Source organism: Hylobates moloch, unplaced genomic scaffold (genome assembly GCF_009828535.3).
Source record: "Hylobates moloch isolate HMO894 unplaced genomic scaffold, HMol_V3 SCAFFOLD_2, whole genome shotgun sequence".
Classification (NCBI taxonomy): Eukaryota; Metazoa; Chordata; class Mammalia; order Primates; family Hylobatidae; genus Hylobates; species Hylobates moloch.
This window is the reverse complement of record NW_026652277.1, coordinates 45,353,988-45,367,843: the sequence shown is the minus strand read 5'-3', so window position 1 is coordinate 45,367,843 and position 13,856 is coordinate 45,353,988. Positions and strand designations below refer to the sequence as shown.

General features: G+C 42.5%; 1 protein-coding gene across 1 annotated transcript in view; it reads right to left on the bottom strand.

The window, feature by feature from the left end:
* KLHL8 (kelch like family member 8) overlaps nt 1–5,179 on the bottom strand; it is a 59,159-nt gene extending 53,980 nt beyond the window's left edge. Inside the window, exon 1 of the mRNA XM_032144507.2 lies at nt 4,979–5,179. The gene's annotated coding sequence lies outside the window, so the exon portion shown is untranslated. The remainder of the gene's footprint in view (nt 1–4,978) is intronic.
* Nucleotides 5,180–13,856: the final 8,677 nt, after the last annotated feature.

The window sequence follows — 13,856 nt, the reverse complement described above, 5'->3', positions numbered from 1 at the left end:
ATGAAAATATTAATATCAAAGGAAAAAAGATCTCAAGGAAAAAGACATTACTTGATGGACGGATTCATTCACAAGTTTGTATAGCATCACTTGATCCACCTCATACTTTCCCAGCCTTGGGAATGCTACTGGTAACTGATCCAGAACAGAACTTGGTTTTACACTGTAAAGCCTTATAGCCCAGCAATCATTATACAAGGAAAACAGGGCAAAATTCCAAACGCTTATTCTAATAAGAATAAACTCAGATTTAAAAGTATGTCCGATTCAGAAATTCAAAAAAAGTAAATAAGTTTTAAATGTTATAAATGAAAATCACTAATTATAACATAACCTACAAAAGCAAGCTGTAAATTTCTTGAAAACATACATATCCATCTTCTCAAACTAGCAATACTAAAAGTCAAAGTGATCATCTATTAGGATTTAATATAATTTTATACTCTACGATATACAAGAAATATCATACAACAGATTATGTACATATCATCATCTAGTTTGAAAGATTAAATACTTAATTTTCTTTAACATTAGGTGTTTTGTTGTGAAAACAAAGAACATCCAAACTTAGAATAAACAAGCCAAATTATCTTTTGACATTTTAAATAATATTCTGACATGCTGGATTGTATGTCCCATTCTCTGCCTCCACTGTATTGCCCATCAAGGCTGGGGGTGGGGAAGAAGAGAGGAGTAGACAGTATCTGCCTAAAGATAATGAATCAATCAAAGGTACCACTTCCAGGTAGAAGTAGCAGCACTATTATTCATATGAAGGTAGTGTATAATAAATATCAATTCTAGCTTTGGAAGAAAAACAGACACTCGGTGCTTCAAAAATAACCTGTTCTCTTTCCTTTCCGCAATATAACCTGTTTCTCTTTCCTTTCCACAAAAAAAACTAATTTTAAAAATAATCTCTAACATTTTTACTAAAGAAACCTGCCTAGATCATTGAAGCTAGTGGTTTCCTAAACCTTTAGTGGGAACAAGGTCATGATGCTCTTTTAATTTAATTTCTCCCCAGAAAAGTACAAATTTACATTTAATTTCTCCCCAGAAAAGTATAAATATACAGAGTTCACAGACCCTTGGAAGACCATTTATGCTCACGCTAACAGATGCAGGTTAAGAGTCAGAGAGACGAAGTAGAAAATTTCCCAAGGTCCCTCCAACCCTCTTCCATAATTCCCTCTGACTCATAAGAACCAACCAAATCATTCATAACCAAACCAAACAATATACTTTCTTGCATGACCAACCCATTAAAAAAAAAAAGCAGCTGACAGTATCTACATAGCAATATCCACCAGAAAATAAATTGTACTGGCAGCACTTTAAAATATAGCATGTAACTAGTAATATCAACGAATATTACAGTTGATCACAGCTTAGAGAATGCTTTCACATACAACACCAAATAATCCTCAATTCTGGTAAAATAGAAGTACGTATTATTTTTACCCCCCTTCCACAGCTAAGGAAAGAGGTTTAGAAAATTACTTGCCATGCTCACACAGCCAATAAGTGGAGATCTGGGATTCTAACAGAGAATTGTGTAGTACCAGAAGTGAGCTCAGAACATTATTATAGTCTGGTACTTCCATAAAAGCCCCTCAAAACAGAGAAAACAGAATTTTTAAAAATAGACTAATGGGTGACATTTTTATTGTAGACATATCTTGACATGAGTAAATAAAAATTAATTTATTTAAAATGCTCAACTCCCTCCTTTCTTTGGCTAATATAAAACATTTTGTTCAGAAAAAAAAAAAGACATAGTCAAGTGAATTTTAGTGACTGAAAACAACATTTTGTTATTTTATGAAACATTTATTCTCCCTCATGTCTTGCTTTTTTTTTTTTTGGAAATAGGGTCTCACTCTGTCACCCAGGCTGGAGTGCAGTGATGCAATCATGGCTCACTGCAGCAGCGCAGTCATGGCTCACCACAGCATTGACCTCCCTGGACTCAGGTGATCCTCCCACCTCAGTCTCCCAAGTAGCTGAGACCACAGGTGCACACCACCACATCTGGGTAATTCTTGTATTTTTTTTTTTTTTTTTTTGTAGACACAGGGTTTCGCCGTGTTGTTCAGGCTGGTCTGGAACTCCTGGGATCAAGCAATTGGCCTGCTTTGGCTTCCGAATGTGCTAGGATTACAAGTATGAGCCACCGAGCCCGGCCTCTTTTTTTTTTTTTTTTTTTTTGGAATATAGAGACAGGTCTCACTTTGTTGCCCAGGATGGTCTCAAACTCCTGGACTCAAGCAATCCTCCTGCCTCGACCTCCCAAATTGCTGCGATTACAGGTGTGAGCTACCATGTGGGGCCCTTTAGTTCTTAATATACAAAAATAAATGTGACTCTTTAGGGAATTCCAATATAAGTAACCAGAAATTTAAACATTCAATTTATAAAACACAAAGACTATCTGAAATTAATGTTTAAGATGTCTGCAATAGTCTCTTTAATCTTTTTAAAATGACAATATCCATTTCAGTTCTCTACAACTCTCGAAAGTTCTTGATAAAAACAAAAGGGTTATTTGTCCAAACCCACAGAATGTTTAACACCAAGACTGAATCCTAACTGTGGATGTGATAATATGTCAATGTAGGTTCATCAATTGTAATATATGTACCACTCTGATGAGGGATTTTGGCTCTGTAGGGGTAGGCGATACATGAGAAATTTCTATACCTTCCACTCAGTTTTGTTGTGAACTTACAACTGCTCTAAAAAAGAAAATTCATTTTTCAAAATAGCAGGTGGGATCAAAATTTACCCAACTTTTTTTTTTTTTTTTTTTTTTTTGAGATGGAGTCTCGTTCTATTGCCAGGCTGGAGTGCAGCTGCGTGATCTCAGCTCACTTCCACCTCCCAGGTTCAAGCTATTCTCCTGTCTCGGCCTCCCGAGTAGCTGGGACTACAGGCGCGCGCCACCACGCCCAGCTAATTTTTTTGTATTTTTAGTAGAGATGGGGTTTCACCATGTTGGTCAGGATGGTCTTGATCTCCTGACCTCTTGATCCGCCCGCCTTGGCCTCCCAAAGTGTTGGGATTACAGGCATGAGCCACCGTGCCCCACCCTAACTTTCTTCTTAATGAATGAAGAAATACTGTTTTTAAAAAATTACCCTCACTGAATGTGAACTGAGTTTCTTGTCAAAAAATGTGCAATTATTACAGAATATATCATCTTGGCCAATTATCAGTAATCTTATCAAATGCTAAAAGAATTGGCAGCTTTAAAAATTAAAATGATGAAGCTAGGTGCTCATATGTAGTTGAATAGAGTATCCTGAGACTTTTCTTTTCTTTTTTTGAGATGGAGTCTCACTCTGTCGCCCAGGCTGGAGCGCAGTGGCATGATCTCGGTTCACTGCAACCTCCGCCTCCCGGGTTCAAGCCATTCTCCTGTCTTAGCCTCTCGAGTAACTGAGACTACAGGCATGTGCCACCACGCTCGGCGAATTTTTGTATTTTTAGTAGAGATAGGGTTTCACCATGTTGGCCAGACTGGTCTTGAAAATCCTGACCTCAAGTGATCCCCCCGCCTCAATCTCCCAAAGTGCTGGGATTACAGGCGTGAACCACTGCACCCGGCCCCTGAGACACTTCTTTTTATATTTAGGCCTACGCAATTTGGTATCTTGAAAGCCAATGTTTTAAAAAAGTGACTAAATAAATAAAGTGACTAAAAGTTTGAAGTTTGAACTGGGTCAGTCAGTTTGACAAATTAAGGAGGGTGCCAGGAGGAAGTCTGAGGAAAAGCAGCAGTTTAATGCCACCGCCATCTCCAAGCAGCTTTGCAGGCGCCAGCACTGTTAGCAGCACTCCTCCGCGTACCCAAGAGTACCGCAGGGCCAGAACACGGGAAAGATGCGCGAAGAGGATTTCCTTCTAGAGAGAGAATAAAGAACACCTAGACTCCAACAATTACCATCTTGTATAGGAGAAAAACAATGCAAAGGAAAAAACGTGCAACCAGCAGATAAAATACTTATGTCAACCCAGGTTCTAAGTACCTTTTCCCAAAGTATCCCTCTAAACTGGTAACATTAGCTTAGGGCAAAGAGTCAAAAATAGTTATGCCATTAACACAGATGAAAATACTGAACGTTTTCTATGAAAAGTCACCCGATTAAACACTGCCAAGAGGGAAAAACAGTGCAAGTCCAGTAAAGCACGAGGCACGTAGAAAATTCAAGCTATGTAGCCAAATCGCTCTCTCTGAAGAAAACAGCAAGCCAACTGAGCCCAGCACGGAGTGGAAGACGTAAAGAGCTGTCATCGTGGCAGTAACAACTCCACCGGGCGGCCGCGCGTCTAGAAAGAGGCTGCGGGTTCCTGGCTCCACAACAGGAGGCACTCTCCACAAGGTCTACACCGCCGCTCCCGGGAAGGCACCTCCAGGGCGGCCAGCAAGCCCCTCGAGTGGGGACAGGCAGTGCTTTCCTCGCCTCGTCCCCGCGCGGCGTGGCCCGGAGGTGGCCCACTCGCCCCGCCCCCGCAGGCCGCCGCTCCAGGGGGCGTCCGGCCGCCCTCCCGGGGCCCCGAACCCGCGCCAGCCGCACCGCGCCTGCCCTCTTCCTGGACCCCGCGAAGCACCTGCCTGGGCCCCTCTTCGAAAGACTGGGAGGAAGGAGTCTAGGAGCCGCCGGCGAGACTGACTGAGCCAGAGGCTGGGGCTCCCCTCCGGGAGCCGGGAGCATAACCCTGCTCCTCCCGCCAATGGGGGCGACAAAAGCCGTGCAAGGGAGCTCGGGGGCTGGAGCTCCTGCTGTCTGGGCCCCAAGCCCTCTCAGCTGTGGAGTTTCGGTTTGTGCACGAGGGCTCGAATTTCCTCCGCACACCGGAGACCCAAGACGGGACGGTGTTGCGACTTGGGGGCTGGGGTGAGGGAGGGCTCGGCGCGAGCGGACGGCACCGCACAAAGGAAGAGGGGACTGAGGGGAGACGAGCGTCCCGTTACCTCGATCCTCGACCTTGTTCTTCCTGATGTCGCTAAGGTTGCAGCCACGTTACCCGGCTCCCGGAGCCCCGGCCGCCCTCAGCGGTACTTCGCCAGCCCCGCGCGAGCACCCAGCGGACGCGCGCTCTCCTGCGCGGCCCCGCGGAGCCCTGGCGGGCGCTTGGCGTCCTCTCACCTCAGCCCCCGTGAGCTGCGGCCTCTGGGGGCGGGGCGGGCTGGGCGGGGCTGCGCACGGCACTCTGGGAAGTGTGGTTCTCGGGACCTCTTCCCGGAGTCCACCCCCACGGCCTCGCCCCCGCGGCTCCCTAGTGGGCGGCCGGGTCTCAGGGACTGGGCAGTGTTGCCCGGCCTGGTGAAGGCGGACCAGGGCGTGGCGGACGTCCCCATAACAAATCTTGAAATAAAACACTGCCTAAATACCTTTGAGCTTATCCATGCTTCACTTCTGTGGCGGTACAAAATTTAGTTTCTTTGTATGTCCATCAAATCCCCTTCTGCGGTTGTGAGTGTTCCTGGGATTTATGTCTTTGAAAAAAGTAGGGGAAAAAAAAGGTTTGCATTTATTCCTGTGTCACTTTCACCACGTGCTCTACAAAGGATATACAAAACAACTGTGTTTATAAATACACACCCACAGTTTGTAAACCTAAGGAAGCAGTTGATTGACCTGAGAGCTCGCTGCTAAAAAGCAGTGCAAGTGGCCGTGCGCGGTGGCTCACGCCTGTAATCCCAGCACTTTGGGAGGCTGAAGCGGACGCATCACGAGGTCAGGAGATCGAGACCATCCTGGCCAACATGGTGAAACCCCCGTCTCTACTAAAAATACAAAAATTAGCTGGGCGTGGTTGTGCGTGCCACCAATCCCAGCTATTCGCAAAGCTGAGGCAGGAGAATTGCTTGAACCTGGGAGTCGGAGGTTGCAGTGAGCTGAGGTTGTGCCACTGCACTCCAGCCTGGCGACAGAGCAAGACTCCGTCTAAAAAAAAAAAAAAAAAAAGCAGTGCAAGTAAAAATGCTGTTGAATCAATTTTTCTGTAATGTCAATAAAGTGGAATGTGTGAGGCAGGAGATTAAGAGACAGCAAAAAAAAAACAAAATTGTTTTTAAAGAAAGATATTCCCCTAAATGTGTCTTTTGCCAGACTAACCTCAAACTTTCACAATCCTAAGAGTCTATTTCAGAATAAATTTAATCCTAAGACCTTTATTAATATTAACACATATGAACATTAGCACATTGATTTTAATAGAAATGAACATATATCTGTATATATATATATATGCATCTTCTATTAAAAACTCCAAAGCGACTATTTGAATTAGAAATTTTATTTCTAGAAAAAAATCACTTTATTTACATTGAAATACAAATAATTCTTAATATTTCAAAATATTCCTCTTTAGAGCATTAGTATTTTGCACATTTAATGCAAATACCTTTAGAAAAATAGAGTAAGATGAGTTTTAAAGAAGTATGCAGTGAAGAAAAGTCATAAAATGTGTCTGGAACGTGATGTAAAAATTGTTGGGGCTCAGAAACCGATACCCCAAAATATGGTGCTTTGCCGCGCTGAACTGAGGAAGCTGCTTCAAGGTCTCTCTCACCTTCCCCACTACCCCTCCTGCCTCTCAATTCTTTGTCTCTCCCGAAGTGCCAAATGATGTTGTTCTCTGAATTTCCCTTATCTGCCTAGAAACTAGACCTGCCAAAGAGGAACATATTTGCCTTGCCTGAGTTTTCATTTACTTAACTCATATTGGAGGAAGAAAGACAAGTCTGTCAACACTCTTGGACAGACTTTTGTCACAAACTATTGTCTGCTCTATGGGCTCAACACACTTTTTCCCAGGCCATTGTATGTTCCCCATTTTCCCCTAAAAGTTCTTTACTATACCTTAAGTTGCCACATTTCTCCAATCTCCCTTTCCCCTATACAGAAGAGTATATAAACGTCTCTACCCCATTGAGTTATTGGGTAATCATTCTCCTGAAATCTCCCTGTGTTATGCACATTAAAATAAATTTTGTATGTCTTTTTTCCTATTAATCTGCCATTTCACAGTTGATTTTTCAGTGAACTTTCCAAGGGAAAAGGGAAAGCTTCCCTTTATTCCCTTTATTAAACATAAAATACAATATGTATTTTATTTATTTATTTATTTTATTTTACTTTTTTGAAATGGAGTTTTGCTCTTGTCGCCCAGGCTGGAGTGCAGTGGCACAATCTCAGCTCACTGCAACCTCCACCTCCCAGATTCAAGTGATTCTCCTGCCTCAGCCTCTGCAGTAGCTGGGATTACAGGCACCTGCCACCATGCCTGGCTAATTTTTGCATTTTTAGTAGAGACAGGGTTTTACCATGTTGGCCAGGCTTGCCTCGAACACCTGACCTCAAGTGATCCGCTCACCTCGGCCTCCCAAAGTGCTGGGATTACAGGCATAAGCCATCACGCCCAGCCTACAATATGTATTTAATAAGACATTGTTAATAGAAATTTTGTTTTTTATAGCCTAAGCTTTTTATTTTATTTTATTTTATTTTATTTTATTTTATTTTATTTTATTTTATTTTAGAGACAGAGTCTCACTCTGTTGCCCAGGCTAGAGTGCAGTGAGTACCACAATCATGGCTCACTGCAGTCTTGATTTCCCTGGCTCAGGTGATTCTCCCACCTCAGCCTCCCGTGTAGCTGGGATTACAGGCCCACACCACCACACCTGGCTAATTTTTTGTATTTTTTTTTTTTTGTAGAGATGGGGTTTCTCCATGTTGCCCAGGCTGGTTCTCAAACTCCTGGTCTCAAGGGATCTGCCTTTCTTGGCCTCCCAAAGTGCTGGGATTACAGGTGTAAGCCACTACTCCTGGCCACTTTTCTTGTAATAAGGTGCACAGTAACTCCTAAAAATGCTTATAAAAAAGAGCAGAACTGCTCTTTTTCTTCTGCTAATTGACATATACACAATAAACTACTTGTAGTTACTAACAAATCAAAGAAATATACACAATATTTCAATATTATTATCATCTATTTATCGAAGAATATTTTTTGAGCACCAGACACTGAACTAGGAACTGGGAAATATGCAGTAAACAAAACTGAATAGTCCCTGTTCTCATGGAGACTTAGGATCTAGACTGGGAGATAGAGAATTAAACAGTGAATAATGAAAAGGTATGCATGGGGTGGCCAGGGGTTTGGGGAGCACCTAAGATACACCTAATCTAGAGCTTTTTTGGGGGGGCAGAGGAGTCTGGCAAAAATTCTGAAAATTAAATGAAAATTTTAAACCAAACAGCTATAAACTGGGGCAAAAAAACATCTTTCCCTAAAAAGTGATATAACAATGCTCTCAAATAATTACTTAAAAATATATACAGTATCTTACAAAACAGGATATACCTCAACTAAAACAAAACACACATTTCCTAAATCGGACAAAGTATCTTCTTAGCTTTTACCCATTCCTCCCTAGCTCCATTTGAGAATAAGCAAGACTAGCCTATAATAAGGAAGGATCTAAGAAATTCCTTCCCTTCCCTCAAAGTCCCATAAATTAAAACTTGAAAGGATCTGATAGCTGTTTGTTCATTTTATGATTGTACTTTAGTCAGAAAAAATTGCAATATTTTAACCCCAATCAACATCTGCATTTTTTTTTTTTTTTTTTTTGATTTGAGACGGAGTCTCGCCTTGTTACCCAGGTTAATGGCAGGATCTTGGCTCACATTGCAACCTCCGCCTCCCAGGTTCAAGTGATTCTCCTGCCTCAGCCTCCTGAGTAGCTGGGTTTCGGCCTCCCAAAGAGCTGGGATTACAAGCGTGAGCCACCGCGCCGGCCAACATTTGCATTTTAAGTCTTTATCTTTAATCCTGGGATAAAAGGCTTTATAACCATCAAAAGAATTTCAGATGTGGGCTGGATATGGTGGCTCATGCCCTAGATGACAGAGCCAGACAATTTTTCTTTCTCTTAAAGGGGTGGGGGAGCGGGGAAAGAATTTCAGATGTGGCTTGCAGAGGGATTTGGAAAGATTAATGAAGAAGGTTATTTTATCTTCATTTGCTAGGGAGGCAAAGCTTGCAACCAGAGAGCAGGTCCCAGAAGAGTTGCTAAGATTCTTTGTCTATGAAAACGTACTTAAAGAGCCTGAACACCACCGGCAAGACCACTACCTTCCTGTCCAGGTCAGGGTTACTGGCTTGCAGTTACATTTCATCCCAATCCCTTGACTCCTATCCTGTCACCCTCCTACAAAACCAGCCTTTACTGTGGCACTTCAGCTTCCCTCAACAATCATTTCCTGCCTTTTATCCTAAGACACACATGTGGATGGCTATGTTTTCTGACCTTAGGCTGGTGGCTCAACTTGTGCTATTTTAATAAATTAATGACCGTTCTTCCATCCACTACCCATGCAATCAGCCTGACATAGGTATCTCTAAACCTTTGCTGACCATTTTCTGATATATTTCTCTGATATACATTGTTGTTTTGTTTTTGTTTTTATTTTGTTGAAGAGATGGATGGGGTGGAGTTTGGTGGGGTGCCAGGGTGGGGGGATTTTGCTCTGTTGCCGCGGCTGGTCTTGAACTCCTGGCCTCGAGGGATCCTCCTGCCTTAGCTTCCCGCCTTAGCCTTCGGAGTGGCTGGGATTACAAGGTTCAAGTCACGGCACTCAGCATCCCTGAAATATTTAAAGTTCCCAATTTTTCTGTGGGTCTTTGTAATTGCTGCTCCTTCTACCACTTTGCCTGGCGAACTCTTTCTAATCATCTAGTATTAACTTAGAAAACTTTTTAATTAGGAAGCCTTTCTTGGTTACAGTCCCCCCTCTCCAGTTTTGGGTTACTGCCTCCTATATATGCTCATCTTACAACTTATTTTTGCCCCTAAAGTAGCACTTAGTGAGCATTTTAAGAAGTTATCTATATCTTTCATTTGTCTGAAATCTCCTTAAATAGAAAATAACAGCATAGTACTTGATGTATAGATGCTTAATAAATACTTGGACTATAAATGGATGCATATCAACTTTGCTCAATAAACAACCATTCGGTAACTACTTCCTGCCAAGGGCCAGGCAGTAAATATTTTAGGGTTGGGGCCATAAGGTCTCTGTTGCTTCCTAAAGGACAATAGTCAGGTCTCACTGGTGGCTCCAAAATATCTATATAAGACAGAATTTGAGTTAAAACTTGGAATGAAAGGAGTAGGGGTGCAGCTCTGGGTTAGAGGACATTACTTGAAGATATCTTTGCAGGCACACAGTTATTGTTTCCACTGAATATCTATTTTAGGTAGTTTGGGGGTGGGTGTGTGGGTGAAGCTAAAACAGAAAGCATCATCCTTGCTATGACCACTGCTAGTTCCGTCGGTGCACTAAATAATTTCTTTTGAAAATTACTAGTGTTGGTGACTTTTGAAATGTGGGTGTTGTTGTTTTTTTGTTTTGTTTTCATTTTTAGCATTTTATTTTTATTACTCCATCATACCCAAGTCTAATCAGTTTCCATTTCCCATGAACCTGCCTAGATAGGGTTGAATTCTCAGGCTGAATATGTGGGGGAACTGTGGAATTCTCTCTGGAGCAATATGAGAAATGACAGAATGACAGCAATTTGCCTCCATCCCTACCACATTCAAGAATTGTGACTTTAGTTACCAGAAAAAAACACATTTAGAGAAACTTTGTTTTTCAGTAACTATTTTTGAAACATGTGCCACATACTTCTGAGCAAAATTGTATCCATATGTATGGTAGAAATTGGCACAGTGAAACAAATGTAATTGTGTTTCCATTGCAGTTTGTATTCCAAACGTACGATGTCTGTGAAAAGTACTTCTTTCATTAAGATATAGCTCTATATTAGGCCAGGCACGATGGCTCATGCCTGTAATCCCAGCACTTTGGGAGGTCAAGGCGGGCGGATCACTTGAGGTCAGGAGTTCAAGACCAGCCTAGCCAACATGGTGAAACCCTGTCTCTACTAAAAATACAAAAATTAGCCGGGCGTGGCGGTGCACGCCTGTAGTCCCAGCTTCTTGGGGGCTGAGGCAGAAGAATTGCGTGAACCCGGGAGGCGGAGGTTGCAGTGAGCCGAGATCGCGCCACTGCATTCCAGCCTGGGCGACAGAGCAAGACTCTGTCTCTCTCTCTCTCTCTCTCTCTCTCTCTCTATATATATATATATATACACACACATATATGCACATATATATTATATTTGCTTTCTGATATCATCTTCACATTCTCATAATAGAGTCAATCTGAAAAGTTTATTTTTTATTTATTTTTTGAAATGAAAATAAATGCAACATGGCAGACCCTGCTAGCTGCTTAAACAGCATCTTTTTGCCTTCTTCTTTAGAAGGAGAACTCCAATATTTTTAGCGGGATGGCTGTAAGCCCAGCTAAAAGTGCAACTATTTATTGCACAGGACTTTGGGGATGGCTGCTTAAAGGAAACTAATCCAGTTTTAAAGTATCTCTCTTATTTTTCTTTCTTCCTGGAAGGGATGGCTTGAGTTTTAGTAGCCATCTTGGACCATAGAGTTGTTTGACACTGGAGACTGGGCACCATGGCTCATGCTGCAATCTCAGCACTTTGGGAGGCCCAGACAAAGGAGGCTTGAGTCCAGGAGTTCGAGACCAGCCTGGAGAACACAGCAAGACTGTGTCTCTACTAAAATTAAAAAAAAGAAAAAGATTAGCCGGTAGTGTTGGTATGTACCTATAGTCCCAGCTACCCGGGAGGCTGAGGTGGGAGGATCCCTTGAGCCCAGGAGTTGGAGGTTGCAGTGAGCTATGATCATGCCACTGCAGTCCAGCTGGAGAAACAAATCCAGACCTCGTGTCTAAATAAATAAATAAATAAGTTATTTGTCTTTGGAAGTCATGTATAGGATGCTGGAAGAATGACAGAAGGAGCCTGAGTCCCTGATGACCATTAAACCATCATTTTAGTCCAGGATTGCCTCCCTTTGTGCAATGAAAATAAGCTTTTATCATGCTTAAGCCACTGTGTCAGGGCTTTTGTTTTATCTAGCCAGACCTAACCCTGATTTAAGAGCATACAGAGGTGCATGTGTATTACATTACGGTAAATTATGCAACCCTCTATATTCTCTGCCATTTGATATTAGCCTGATCTCCTGATCCCTGAGGAGGGTAGGAGGCTGGAGTTTGGGTTCAGTCACAGAGCCAGTGATTCAATAAATCATGCCCACATAAATGAAACTCAAAAAAACCCTCTGGATGCCAAAGCTCGGTGGAACTTCCTGGTTGGTGAACACATTGATGTGTCAGGAGGGCAACACATCCTGACTCTATGAGGAAAGGGCATGGAAGTTCTGCATGTGGAACCCTCTCAGATCTCACCCAATGTTTCTCTTCATTTGGCTGATACTGATTTGTATCTATTAAAATTATAACACAACTGTTATAGATATAGTGCTTTCCTGTGTTCTGTGAGTCATTCTAATGAATTATTGAACCTATGGGAGCCATGGGAACCCCTGAATTTGTAGCCATTGGTTCAGAGGTGACGGTGGTCTGAGGACTCCCAAACTTGCTGCTTGCATCTGAAGCAAAGACAGTTTTCTCAGGGACTATGCCCTTAACCTGTGGAGTTGGCACTAACTGTGGGTGGTTAATATTGGATTGCACAACAGTATTATACTTGATTGGTGGCTTCTACCAAAACAGTCTCACTAAAGACCTGGAGGCTTTGGAAGTTCCAGTTGAGAAAAGGATAATATTTGCATTGGAACAAATATGGCTACTCCCAAATTGCCAAGTGGCCCGCCCAGCCTTTCAGGCTTTCTTTACTTTTTAATCAGCAATTTAAGCCTATTCTTTTACTGAGTCAGTGGAGAAAGAAGGTACAAAAGTCAGGAGTCATGAAGAGATCAGCAGATGAAAACCACCAACTGAGAGATAAACTAGGGTTGAATAATCAGACAGGGTATGTGAATTTACTTCCCTAGACCTTGACCATTTTTCATAGAAACTTAAAGATAATACTTTGGGGTTATATGGCAACCTTTTGTAGATGATGTAATTCCTTCCCCTAAATGGTTGCTACCAGTCATGAAGCCACAATCTACCGCTCATGTACCCATAATCTTTGCACAGAAAGATTTTTGTACAGAAAGAAGCTCAAATTCTCAGCTTCTCTGGCTAAGTGATTCCCCTTGGGAGTTTACAAGCCAACATTGAACATGGAAAATTACATTAAAAAATTATAATTGCATTTCTTTTTCAAAGAAGCGGAACCAGAAGAAAAACTTGCAGCCTGTTTCCTCACAGGTGAAACTAGACTATTAGAATAAAATAGCCTGTTGTTCAGCCTACTTGGAAGGTTTCAGCTGCTCCTTTTATCATCAGCTAAGACTTGAATTATAGAACGCCAGAGGGTAATTAGATATATGCCTACCTGGTAGAGGTACTACACAAAGACTCTTCCTTTATGCTCGCAACTGTTGAATAGAAAACAGATGAGGCTAAGCAGAGCTCAGGACAGATGATACGTGATCACCTTTGTGGAATGGACATTGACAAGCAGCCATTGACACATCAGCCCGAACTTTTGAAACCTCCCTCAGAACATGGTCCTCAAATCTGGAATATCTTTTTCCTTTTTTTTTTTTTGGTGGTCGAGGGGGCGGGGAACAGGGTCTCACTCTGTCACCTAGGCTGGAGTACAGTGGTGCGATCTTGGCTCGCAACTTCCGCCTCCCAGGTTCAAGCCATTCTCCTACCTCAGCCTCCCAAGTAGCTGGGACTACAGGTGCGCGCCACCATGCACGGCTAATTTTTGTAATTTTTGGTAGAGATGGGTTTCGCCATGTTGGCCAGGCTGGTCTCGAACTCCTA